The following is an 11,685-nucleotide window of genomic DNA, read 5'->3' as shown; positions in this document are numbered from 1 at the left end:
GCGGCATCAAACGGCTTTTACAACAAATACACGAAACCACACACAATTAGCCGTGTTTAGGTAGTGCAAACAACCGCTCGCTTTTGGTATAATAAAGTCAAACTTGAGATGAAATATGACAGAAGAGAATATACTTAAGTCGCGTCGACGAGTTCCTCCATGATAAACAGCACCACAGAAGAAGGGGGTGAGGTGGGAGGAGTTGAAGGAGGGGGGTGAGCGAAGCGGTAACTCACCATGACTAAGCATTGTGTCAGGGCCTCCCCCTCCCCTTCACAAGAAGAGTGTCCACACCGTGTCCTCAGTTGACATAAGCTCGCACTTGCTCAAGTCAATAAATGCTTTTATTGAGAAGGTAAGGTATATTTTTTAGACCCGCGAAGCTCTGAACCCACAAAAGTTGAACTGCGGACTAGCGAGGTTCCACTGTACATTAAAATTGGTTTTGCCACCGATCAATCTTTCTTGATTGGACAGGCTTTCTGGCTGTGACATTGTGAAGTATATTTTACACTTTTTGTGTGTTTATACTTTATATTAATTGTGTTCAATGACATTTATGTGTAGGCAATCTATTTAGTTATTCCTCTCATCTAATTAGCTACACCGCTTATCCTCAGTAGGGTCGCAGGGGTGCTGGAGCCCATCCCAGCAATCATTGATTATAAAACATACGAAGTTTAAACATAAAGATTACATGAATAATTGTACCAAACTGAATTATACGACTGACTGTCTACAGCAGTGACTTTCAACCACTGTGCCGCGGCACACTAGTGTGCCATGAGAGATCGTCAGGTGTGCCGTGAAAAATTATCTATTGTCACTTTTTAAAATTCAAAATTTTATAAAACATTTATGAATCATTTTCTGCAAATATGATGTCATTGGCAAGTGTCTGTCCTGTAAAAAGTGGGGGTATTGTAAATTATATTGTAATTAAACATACTGTTCAGTGTCATTTTATTGTCAGGACCAGAACGGAGCCAGGACCCACTTGCGTGCGTTTCTCTTAGTTTTATTGGGAAAAAGGGAAAGGATAGTACACACACGGGGAGCAGGATGCTCAGACGCGGAAGTGGTATTTCCGTGGCGAGCGATGGCGTTGTTGAGAACGGAAAAAACAGGTCAGTAGCCGGGATGGGAGAGCAAAAATCGTGGTCGTGATCAGAAAAAGGGTCGGAGCAGACAGGAACCAGAACAGGAGAGAGTCAGGCTCGAAAGGCTTGTCTAGCGTAAGCTGAGGTTCGCAGACGGACTGGCCACCGGTGACAGGAAGACGGAGGGTTTAAAAGTGACAGGTAGCCAATCAGCGTCTGAGCCAGTTGCTGCCAAAGGAGCAGGTTCAGGTGCCTTGCATCAGTAATCATGACATTTATAACATCTTTCCAATGTAAAGACATGCCCTGGCTCACAAAAGGTTGAAATACACAGCTCTTCAGTACTTTTGACCCAAAACAAAAACGAGAACAACAACAGCAACAACAAAAACAATAACGAAAACAACAACATAAACAACATAACGAAAACAACATGACAAAAACAACATGACGAAAACAACATGACGAAAACAACATGACGAAAACAACATGACGAAAACAACATGACGAAAACCACATAACGAAAGCCACATGACGAAAACCACATGACGAAAACAACATGACGAAAACAACAAAAACAACGAAAACAACAAAAACAACGATGGATGCAACAGACACAATGAAAACAACGGAAACAATGAAAACAACAACGACAACAATGACAACAACAAGGAAAACAACAAGGAAACAACAAGGAAAACAACAAGGAAAACAACAAGGAAAACAACAAGAAAAACAACAAGGAAAACCACAAGGAAAACAACAAGGAAATCAACAAGGAAAATCAACAAAAAACACAAAAATCACAAAAAAACACAAAAACCATCAAAAAAAACAAAAACACAAAAACACAAAAACAACAAAAACAACAAAAACAACAATGGATGCAACAGACACAATGAAAACAACGGAAACAATGAAAACAACAACGACAACAATGACAACAACAAGGGAAACAAGGAAACAACAAGGAAAACAACAAGGAAAACAACAAGGAAATCAACAAGGAAAATCACAAAAAAACACAAAAATCCCAAAAAACACAAAAAACACAAAAAACACCAAAAAAAACAAAAACACAAAAAACAACAAACACATCTGCTTCCTACCGCTAGAAGGCTTGAACCTCCCTGTCATGCTTTTCTATAACCTGCATGTCTGAATCCAAGCTGGAACTTCTTCAATTACAGGCTGCATTATCAACCTTTCAGCAGCCGCCGAATGAGTAAAAAAACATCTAAATGACAGAGAGAGGCTAACAGTAGTTTATCACATTCTCCGTTCTTCTTAATTGCTGGGTTCTCACAACGGACCTACACCCCCGTTCCAGAATAGCAAACAAAAGATCCTCATTACCATCACAATTAGTTTTTAACTCGATTCCTTAACATTCTCTGCTGTCTGCTGCCGGTTCTGAGATGTGAAATGAAAAAAATAAAGAAAATTGGCCTTGTGTATGAAAATCGAACAATGCCTCTTGCACATACCACCATATGGTGAGTGTAAACAGCAGCCGTCATCACAAAGTAGGTCGGCCGTGGGGGGCGGGTGGATGTCGTTTTAGTACGCTACAATTATGTGCAATTATCAGCATTTACTCCTTTTCCTATGGAGTCACATGCTCAACCAAGCTTCTTATTATTGCAGCTTAATGATAGAAAATCAAGTCCTCATCTGTCACACAACTAGAGTTGGGTCGGGTTACTTTAACTGGATTACTTTCAATTACTTTTGGATTACTCCAATACCAACTATGCTAACAAACGACAAAAGAAACGAAATATGAATAAAATGATGACTCACAACGCGTGGTAAGCTTTCTCTCCTGGCTTTGATCTCTTTGATCTCTGGTAAAACTAACATAAAATGCGACAGAAACAAAATGAAAATATATTCCGTTTGTCAGGAAACAGACCGGGAAGCAGGAAGTCGGAACTCATTTGCGTAGCCGATCTTTCACTTTAATTAGGAAATAAAAGTTGTCCAACACACAAACGGACCAAAGACAAAACAAAGCAGGTTTAACGGCAATCAAAATTGCAAACTAAGCATTACTCAGAACAAACAGGCATGAACAGGTTTTCCTCAAGATTAAGCAATGGTCTGGCAACGGGCAGTCCCAAAGGTACTCCACATGCAATCAGTTCAATGGGTCTCAGCCGGTGGCAAGGGGCGGGGCTAGCTGGATGCTATGACAACCGTGCAGGACATGACACCGTTACTCCCCAAGCCTGCACAAAATGTAGTAATTTTATTCATATTTAGTTTCTTTTGTCTTTTAGTAGCATATTTGGTATTGGAGCAATCCAAAAGTAATTGAAAGTAATCAAGTTAAAGTAACCCTACCCAACCCTGCACATAATTCATGTTGTATCATAAAAGACATTAATATATACTCACCAATGAAGAAACAGAATTTTGTTATTGTATTGAGTGGCGCAATGGATAACGTGTCTGACTACGGATCAGAAGATTGTAGGTTCGACTCCTGGCTGGCTCGTAGTTTTTTGGGCAACAGTGGCTCAGGAGGTAGAGCGCTCGTCTTTTGAAATGTTTATTTTCAGTCACTTCTGTTTTTGTGCTAGATAAGGTTATAACCTGTAGACAGCTGGGATAGATTCCAGGACAACTAGAACATTGTAGGGCCAGTGGGGCAAAGGATAACGCGTGTGACTACGGATCAGAAGATTCTAGGTCCGACTTCTGGCTGGCTCGTAGATTTTGGGGCGGCAGTGGCTCAGGAGGTAGAGCGCCCGTCTTTCAAAATGTTTATTTTCAGTCACTACTGTTTTTGTGCTGGATAAGGTTATAACCTGTAGACAGCTGGGATAGACTCCAGGCCAACTAGGACATTGTAGGGCTAGTGGCGCAATGGATAACGCGTCTGACTACGAATCAGAAGATTCTAGGTTTGACTCCTGGCTGGCTTGTAGTTTCTGGGGCGACAGTGGCTCAAGAGGTAGAGCGCTCGTCTTTTGAAATGTTTATTTTCAGTCACTTCTGTTTTTGTGCTAGATAAGGTTATAACCTGCAGACATCTGTGATAGATTCCAGGACAATCATAACATTGTGGGGCTAGTGGCGCAATGGATAATGCGTCTGGCTACAGATCCGAAGATTCTAGGTTCAACTCCTGGCTGGCTTGTAGTTTTTGGGGCAACAGTGGCTCAGGAGGTAGAGCGCTCGTCTTTTGAAATGTTTATTTACAGTCACTTCTGTTTTTGTGCTAGATAAGGTTATAACCTGCAGACAGCTGGGATAGATTCCAGGACAACTAGAACATTGTAGGGCCAGTGGCGCAATGGATAACGCGTCTGACTACGAATCTGAAGATTCTAGGTTCGACTCCTGGCTGGGTCGTGGTTTTTGGGGCGACAGTGGCTCAGAAGGTAGTGCGCTCGTCTTTGGAAATTTTTATGTTCAGTCACTACTGTTTTTGTGCTAGATAAGGTTATAACCTGTAGCAGGGATAGATTCCAGGCCAACTAGAACATTGTAGGGCCAGTGGGGCAATGGATAACACGTCTGACTACGGATCAGAAGATTCTAGGTTCGGCTCCTGGCTGCCTTGTAAATCTTGGGGCGACAGTGGCTCAGGAGGTAGTGCGCTTGTCTTTTGAAATGTTTATTTTCAGTCACTTCTGTGTTTCTGCTAGATAAGGTTATGACCTGTAGACAGCTGGGATAGATTCCAGAACGACTGGAATTATGTAGGGCCAGTGGCGCAATGGATAACGCGTCTGACTACGGATCAGAAGATTCTAGGTTCAACTCCTGGCTGGCTCGTACTTTTTGTGGCGGCAGTGGCTCAGGAGGTAGAGCGCTCGTCTTTTGAAATGTTTATTTTCAGTCACTACTGTTTTTGTGCTAGATAAGGTTATAACCTGTAGACAGCTGGGATAGATTCCAGAACCACTAGAACATTGTAGGGCCAGTGGCGCAATGGATAACGCGTCTGACTACAGATCAGAAGATTCTAGGTTGGACTCCTGGCTGCCTCGTAGTTTTTGAGGTGACAGTGGCTCAGGAGGTAGAGCGCTCGCCTTTTGAAATGTTTATGTTCAGGCACTACTGTTTTTGTGCTAGATAAGGTTATAACCTGCAGACAGCTGGGATAGATTCAAGAACCTGGAACATTGTAGGGCCAGTGGCGCAATGGATAACGCGTCTGACTACAAATCAGAAGATTCTAGGTTTGACTCCTGGCTGGCTTGCAGTTTTTGGGGCGACAGTGGCTCAGGAGGTAGAGCGCTCGTCTTTTGAAATGTTTATTTTCAGTCACTTCTGTTTTTGTGCTAGATAAGGTTATAACCTGCAGACATCTGGGATAGATTCCAGGACAACTAGAACATTGTAGGGCTAGTGGCGCAATGGATAACGTGTCTGGCTACAGATCCTTAGATTCTAAGTTCAACTCCTGGCTGGCTCGTAGTTTTTGTGGCGGCAGTGGCTCAGGAGGTAGAGCACTCGTCTTTTGAAATGTTTATTTTCAGTCACTACTGTTTTTGTACTGGATAAGGTTATAACCTGTAGCAGCCGGGATAGATTCCAGAACAACTAGAACATTGTAGGGCCAGTGGCGCAATGGATAACGCGTCTGACTACGTATTAGAAGATTCCAGGTTAGACTCCTGGCTGGCTTGTAGCTTTTGGGGCAACAGTGGCTCAGGAGATAGAGCGCTCGTCTTTTGCAATGTTTATTTTCAGTCACTTCTGTTTTTGTGCTAGATAAGGTTATAACCTGCAGACAGCTGGGATAGATTCCAGGACTACTGGAAAGCTGTAGGGCCAGTGGCGCAATGGATAACGCGTCTAACTACGTATCAGAAGACTCTAGATTCGACTCCTGGCTGGCTTGCAGTTTTTGGGGCGGCAGTGGCTCAGGAGGTAGAGCGCTCTCTTTTGAAATGTTTATTTTCAGTCTCTTCTGTTTTTGTGCTAGATAAGGTTATAACCTGCAGACAGTTGGGATAGATTCCAGGACCACTAGAAAACTGTAGGGCCAGTGGCGCAATGGATAACGCGTCTGACTACGGATCAGAAGATTCTAGGTTCAACTCCTGGCTGGCTCGTAGTTTTTGTGGCGGCAGTGGCTCAGGAGGTAGAGCTAGTCTGTTGAAATGTTTATTTTCAGTCACTTCTGTTTTTGTGCTAGATAAGGTTATAACCTGCAGACAGATGGGATAGATTCCGGGACAACTAGAACATTGTAGGGCCAGTGGCGCAATAGATAACGCGTCAGGCAACGGATCAGAAGATTCTAGGTTCAACTCCTGGCTGGCTCGTAGTTTTTGTGGTGACAGTGGCTCAGGAGGTAGAGCGCTCGTCTTGGGATCAAGAGATCGCAGTTCGAAGTGTCCTTGGGAAAGACACTGAACCCCTAATGCCCCCAATAAGAAGGTTAGCGCCTTACATGGCTGCACGGCCGCTGTTGCAAAATGTGAAGCACACTGTAAAGCGCTTTGGGAACTCTTGACTGAGACAGGTCGCTGGTTCAAGCCTCGGCCGAGTCATACTTACAACATTGGTACCCATTGCCTCCCTGCTTTGCAATCGGCATTAAGGGTTGGAATTGGGGGATTTGGTCACCTAATGACTCCCAACACAGCAGTCGGGTCTAAAATGGCGGCGCCCTGTTTGGCTGCGGCTGCATCGGCTCGCTATAGTTTAACTGTACGGGTCAGGTGTATCGACATTTCGTTCTGTGTGCATGGTTACAAAGAATGACAATAAAAGTAAATTCTATTCTATTCTTCCATTCTAACATTAGATAATAGATGAACTAATGAAATGCATCGCTCTTATTTATTTAAAACTGGTAAAGACTGCCTGATGTTCAATTTTATCACACGTGTAGGTCTGTAGGACAAAATCCATGCTAAGGTTTTTATATCCTCCTTTGAGTACTACCAGGGTTGGGTAGGGTTACTTTAACTGGATTACTTTCAATTACTTTTGGATTACTCTAATACCAAATATGCTAATAAAAGACAAAATAAACTTAATATGAATAAAATGATGACTCACAACACGTGGTAAGCTTTCTCTCCTGGCTTTGATCTCTTTGATCTCCGGCAAAACTAACATACAATGCGACCGAAACAAAATGAAAATAAATCCAAACAGCTTGCCAACATCATTTTTGCCGTTCCATGTCTTCCGTTACTCCCCAAGCCTGCACGAAATGTAGTCATTTTATTTATATTGAGTTTATTTTGTCTTTTATTCGCATATTTGGTATTGGAGTCATCCAAAAGTAATTGAAAGTAATCAAGTAAGCCTACCCAACCTTGGTACTACAACATGTATTGCAACTGAGCCTCATGAGAACAAATCCCGATAATAGTGTGACTTGAACCGTGAGCTGTAAATCCACCCTGTGACTTGCAGATAACCACCGTATCCTGCCCATAGCATGAAAAGGGATAAAAAAAACTAGAGACTTCCACTTGCAAGACCCCCATAGACGCATGCGTACATATGAGAAGTGTGGGAAACCCCTCAACGATAACAGAAACATCTGGCTCCAACATTTGGAGTGAGGGGCGACCAAAATCCCATCCCAGGTCATGACTTCCAGTAAGAAACCCGCCCAAAACTCAGAACCTTACTGCATGTATTGTATACTGTATACAAGTGGTACGTCGTCGGGGCCTGCAAGCCCTACTTTGCTGGCCTAAAAGGTATCTAGTCAAACCAGTCAAGTCATTGTTTCCGTACATGTCTGAGACACGTATTTGCTTCTTTGCAAGCTTTCGGAATGTTAAGGGGGTAAGAAGTTTGACTGAACTATCTGACTGTTTTGTCCACGTTCCCATTGTAGCGCCTTATAATCCAGTGCGCCTTATGTATGGAAAATATAGGACCAAAAACTATTTTTTTGGGGGTGCGCCCTATAACCCGGTGCGCCTTATAGTGCGGAAAATACGGTAATAAAATCCACACAAGAGCTTAAAAGAACCGTTTTAAAAGTGATATAAAATCTTTGAATTTTACCCTTTTTATACAAGGGACTAAATGCAGTGTTTTCATTTAAAATATATACGGAATGTTCTGTGAACTCCATCCGCCAGTATTGGTTTAACTTAATAACAGAAAAAAACAGCTGAATAAATATAATGTATTATTTTTAGGCCATCTTTTATTCTTTATCTCACTGAAAAATAATTTTCAGTGTTTGGCACCAAAGAACAATCTTCACTGTTTGTGTCATTTTTAATTAGACATCTAATAGTTTAGTTTTTGTTTTTCAGTTTATTGGCTCTTATTTTAATTAATCTTGAATTAATCAAACTCATTTTAACTGTTTAAAATTTTTCTCATTTTTAACTTTTTGTCGTGGGCCGGACTAGTAGATTAAAGGGAAAGAAAAAGAGAGACAAAGAAATAAGCGAAAGAGGGAGGGAAAAAGAGAGAGGGCGGGACAAAAAAGAAAAAGAGAGAGAGGGAGAGAGCGTGAGAAACAAAAGATAAAAAGTCGTGAGAGAGGGGGAAAACAAAGACAGAGGAAGAAAGAAATCCAAAGAGAAATAGAAAGACAGAAGGAGAGAAAAGAGAAAAGAAAGCGCGAAGGGTATGAAGAGAGAAAGAGAAAAGAGAGAAAAGGGAAATAGGAAGTTAAAGCAAAAGAGGTTAAAAGACAGAGAGAGAGAAAGAGACACCACTTCATACTACTTCATCGTGATTTACAATTGTGACTGTAGATTTACTTTTCACTGACACAGGTATCTTTGTTTCTATATTATGAAACTTGTCGACATTGCTCTCAGAGTTGAGTTTTGAGTAATCATCACCTTCAGGCACATGGAAAGCGGTATAGGGTCACCACGACGGAAACCGAGTAAATAACATAGTGGTTCTGAAAGGAATTTTGAGTATTTTATACCACTCTAAAAAGGTTCCTCGAACTAAAATTCTGGGTGTGTCTCGACCAATGTTCCCTGGTATTTTCCACGGGTCTGAGCGTTCACACAAAGTCGGTGAGCAACGCTTGAAACAACAGTGAGCAACGGCAATCCCAAGTGTGGCAACTGAGTCATTATCAAACATGTCCAAAACTTGACATCGAGTTACATTTTGCTGAGTCTCCCGGCAATGCAAAATTATTTTTCTCTTTTGAATGAATTGACTCATGTACTATTGCAAAGGTTGTACGGCCTACAAACGTCCTTTGTTCTTACAATTCTTTCACAAGATATCCATTTCTTTTTATTTCCTGATATATTTTGTCGCATAATATTAACATTTTTGGGGGCTTACTTAGTCGGTTGCAAGATACAGAACAGTACTTAATCACATTTTTTAGTGGAAGTATAACGTTGGCAACAAGATTCACTTGATATAATTGGAAATTATTTGAATGCAACACAAACTTTTTCTTATTTTTTCTGTGTTTTTTTCTACTTTTTTTTTTTAAATTCCTTTAAAAAAAATTCTCATTGTGTTTATTTTTTCCAAGCTGTTACTTTTCTCTTTTTGTTCTCTGTTTACTTTTTTCCTACATTTCTTTCTTTTTTTTCTGGCTTTTTTCTAAATTTTTCCTTCTTTTTTTCTCTTCCGTTTGTTTCTTTTTTTCTCAGCTTTTCACTACTTTTTCTTTTTGGTATTTTTTTCTTTTTGTTCTATTGCTGCGGCTGCATCGGCTCGCTACAACGGGTCAGGTGTATCGACATTTCGTTCTGTGTACATTGTTACAAAGAATGAGAATACAAAGGAAATTATTATTATTATTATTATTCCCCCCTGCTTTTAAGTCATTTTTTGCATAGTTTTACATAATATTTGGTCATGTTGGGATTAAAGTAGCAAAAACAACCTGAAGAGCCGTTTAGGACCCGAAAGAGCCGGTTCCTTTTAGTGAGACGAGCCAAAGGAGCCGGTTCTTGAAAAACTCTACTGACTTCACTCAACTTCGTTCTACTTCGACTCGACTTCAAAATACCGCATTTAGAACACAACGTCAGGGGAACCCGTGTATTTTTACCTTCATGCACTGTAACTTTGACTTAAGTCGCTTCTTAATTAGTAATTTTGAGCCCTCATTTTTGTGCGCCGGCTAGATTTTCTTGTGCGCAGAGAATATGCGAGCAGTGCGCAATTGCGCGCGCGCGCAGCTTAGAGGGAACACTGGTCTCGACATATGCTGCCTTGAACCTTGAGTCGACATCACAGCTGCTCACCAAAACAAGTACAGTATCTCTCTGTAATCATCAGAAACGGAAACTGAGGCGAGCAACCTTGGGGAACTTGCTTCATTTGAAGTATACACTTCCCGTTACACTTTTGACATTTTAACTTGTGAAAGTTAAGTTACCCATTTCTGCCTTTAACTTCAAGCTCGCATATACACTGTTCGTTTTCACACAAACATCTGTTTCCTGTAAAGTCGCTCTTTGCTATGGAGTGTCACCTCTGTCAGAAGACCTCCCCTTGAGTCATCCTATTGTTCAGCATGGTCTGCATATTAGTCACACGGTCAGAAATTTTGAAAAGGTCCTCAAGGACGCTTCACTTAAAAACAACGTCCGACCTCCGTCCGTTTTTTAGTCATTTCCCGTAATTCTTGGAAGTTTGAAGCATTTATAATACTAGAGTACCAGCAGAGGACCAGGGTGTTATTCTTCCAGGAAATAAACGGGGAAACCTACACCATGCAAATCAGGGATTCTATTGAGCCGATTTAACAGAAGGATGGTGGTTAAGTAGATACACTGATCCTTCACCGCTAAGAAGATTACTCTTTATCAGAAAGAATACTCGGGGTCTGCATCTAGCAGCTGACCGGGCCCCTGTAATTAAAGGAGAAGAGTGATCACACTGATCTACTATAATCAAAGAAGTGAATGAGGGAGGAACATTACTACAGCTAAGCATGTCAGCGACCACCGTGTTGGGAAAAAAATACAAATCATCTTACAATATCCTTAGTTTTGCACTATATGCAAAATATAACGTAAACACTATGTGTAGATGAGCTTTTATTGTCGCCGGCGACTTTCATGTTGGTTCCAGATCAGGGGATGGTGTAATAACAGTCTGAAAAAATAGTCTGTGTAATAACCTGTGAAGCCCTTTGAGACTCTTTGTGAGTAAGGGCTATACAAATAAAAATGACTTGATCTGACTTGACTTTAATCAGGCATGCTTAAGGACTGTACTTCCCAAATTCATTCAACACGTGGACTGAGCAATTAGGGAAAAAACACTGGACCGTGTGTACAGTAAGATCAAACATCTAGTTGGATCCGGCCATCTCTGTCTGTCCCTCACCCCCCTCATATACCACCCCCCGGAGAAAAACAAAGCCTATGCAACAAGGAAAGTACAAACATCTTCTTTGTTGCTGTATCTCTTTGTTTTCTTTATCCTCACTGTAAAATGTGGACCTGGAGTGCCACGGCCAATTTCGTTGTCGCCATCTATTCAACCCATGTTGTAACAATGACAATAAAGGTATATTCTATTCTATTCTAATATTCTATTAAAGTTACTGAATTTGACATGCATTAAAAGCTCTTCCCATGCAACCATTAAGTGAGTGCTGTTACGACAACATGAGCACTCGATGAAAACGCACAACGGAAGT

General features: G+C 41.3%; 4 non-coding genes across 4 annotated transcripts; all 4 read left to right on the top strand.

Annotated features, from left to right (window-relative positions):
- Nucleotides 1-4,387: 4,387 nt before the first annotated feature.
- trnar-acg (transfer RNA arginine (anticodon ACG)) lies at nt 4,388-4,460 on the top strand. Its single transcript has one exon. It is a non-coding gene; the product is annotated as a tRNA-Arg (tRNA).
- Nucleotides 4,461-4,813: 353 nt separating this feature from the next.
- On the top strand, nt 4,814-4,886 carry trnar-acg (transfer RNA arginine (anticodon ACG)). Its single transcript has one exon. It is a non-coding gene; the product is annotated as a tRNA-Arg (tRNA).
- A 355-nt stretch (nt 4,887-5,241) lies between these two features.
- On the top strand, nt 5,242-5,314 carry trnac-aca (transfer RNA cysteine (anticodon ACA)). Its single transcript has one exon. It is a non-coding gene; the product is annotated as a tRNA-Cys (tRNA).
- Nucleotides 5,315-6,099: 785 nt separating this feature from the next.
- Nucleotides 6,100-6,172, top strand: trnar-acg (transfer RNA arginine (anticodon ACG)). The gene has a single exon. It is a non-coding gene; the product is annotated as a tRNA-Arg (tRNA).
- Nucleotides 6,173-11,685: the final 5,513 nt, after the last annotated feature.

The sequence above is a fragment of the Urocampus carinirostris genome, chromosome 7 (genome assembly GCF_059441175.1).
Source record: "Urocampus carinirostris isolate Australia breed hairy pipefish chromosome 7, RoL_Ucar_1.0, whole genome shotgun sequence".
In the NCBI taxonomy this organism is placed as follows: Eukaryota; Metazoa; Chordata; class Actinopteri; order Syngnathiformes; family Syngnathidae; genus Urocampus; species Urocampus carinirostris.
This window is presented reverse-complemented; position numbering and strand designations above follow the sequence as displayed.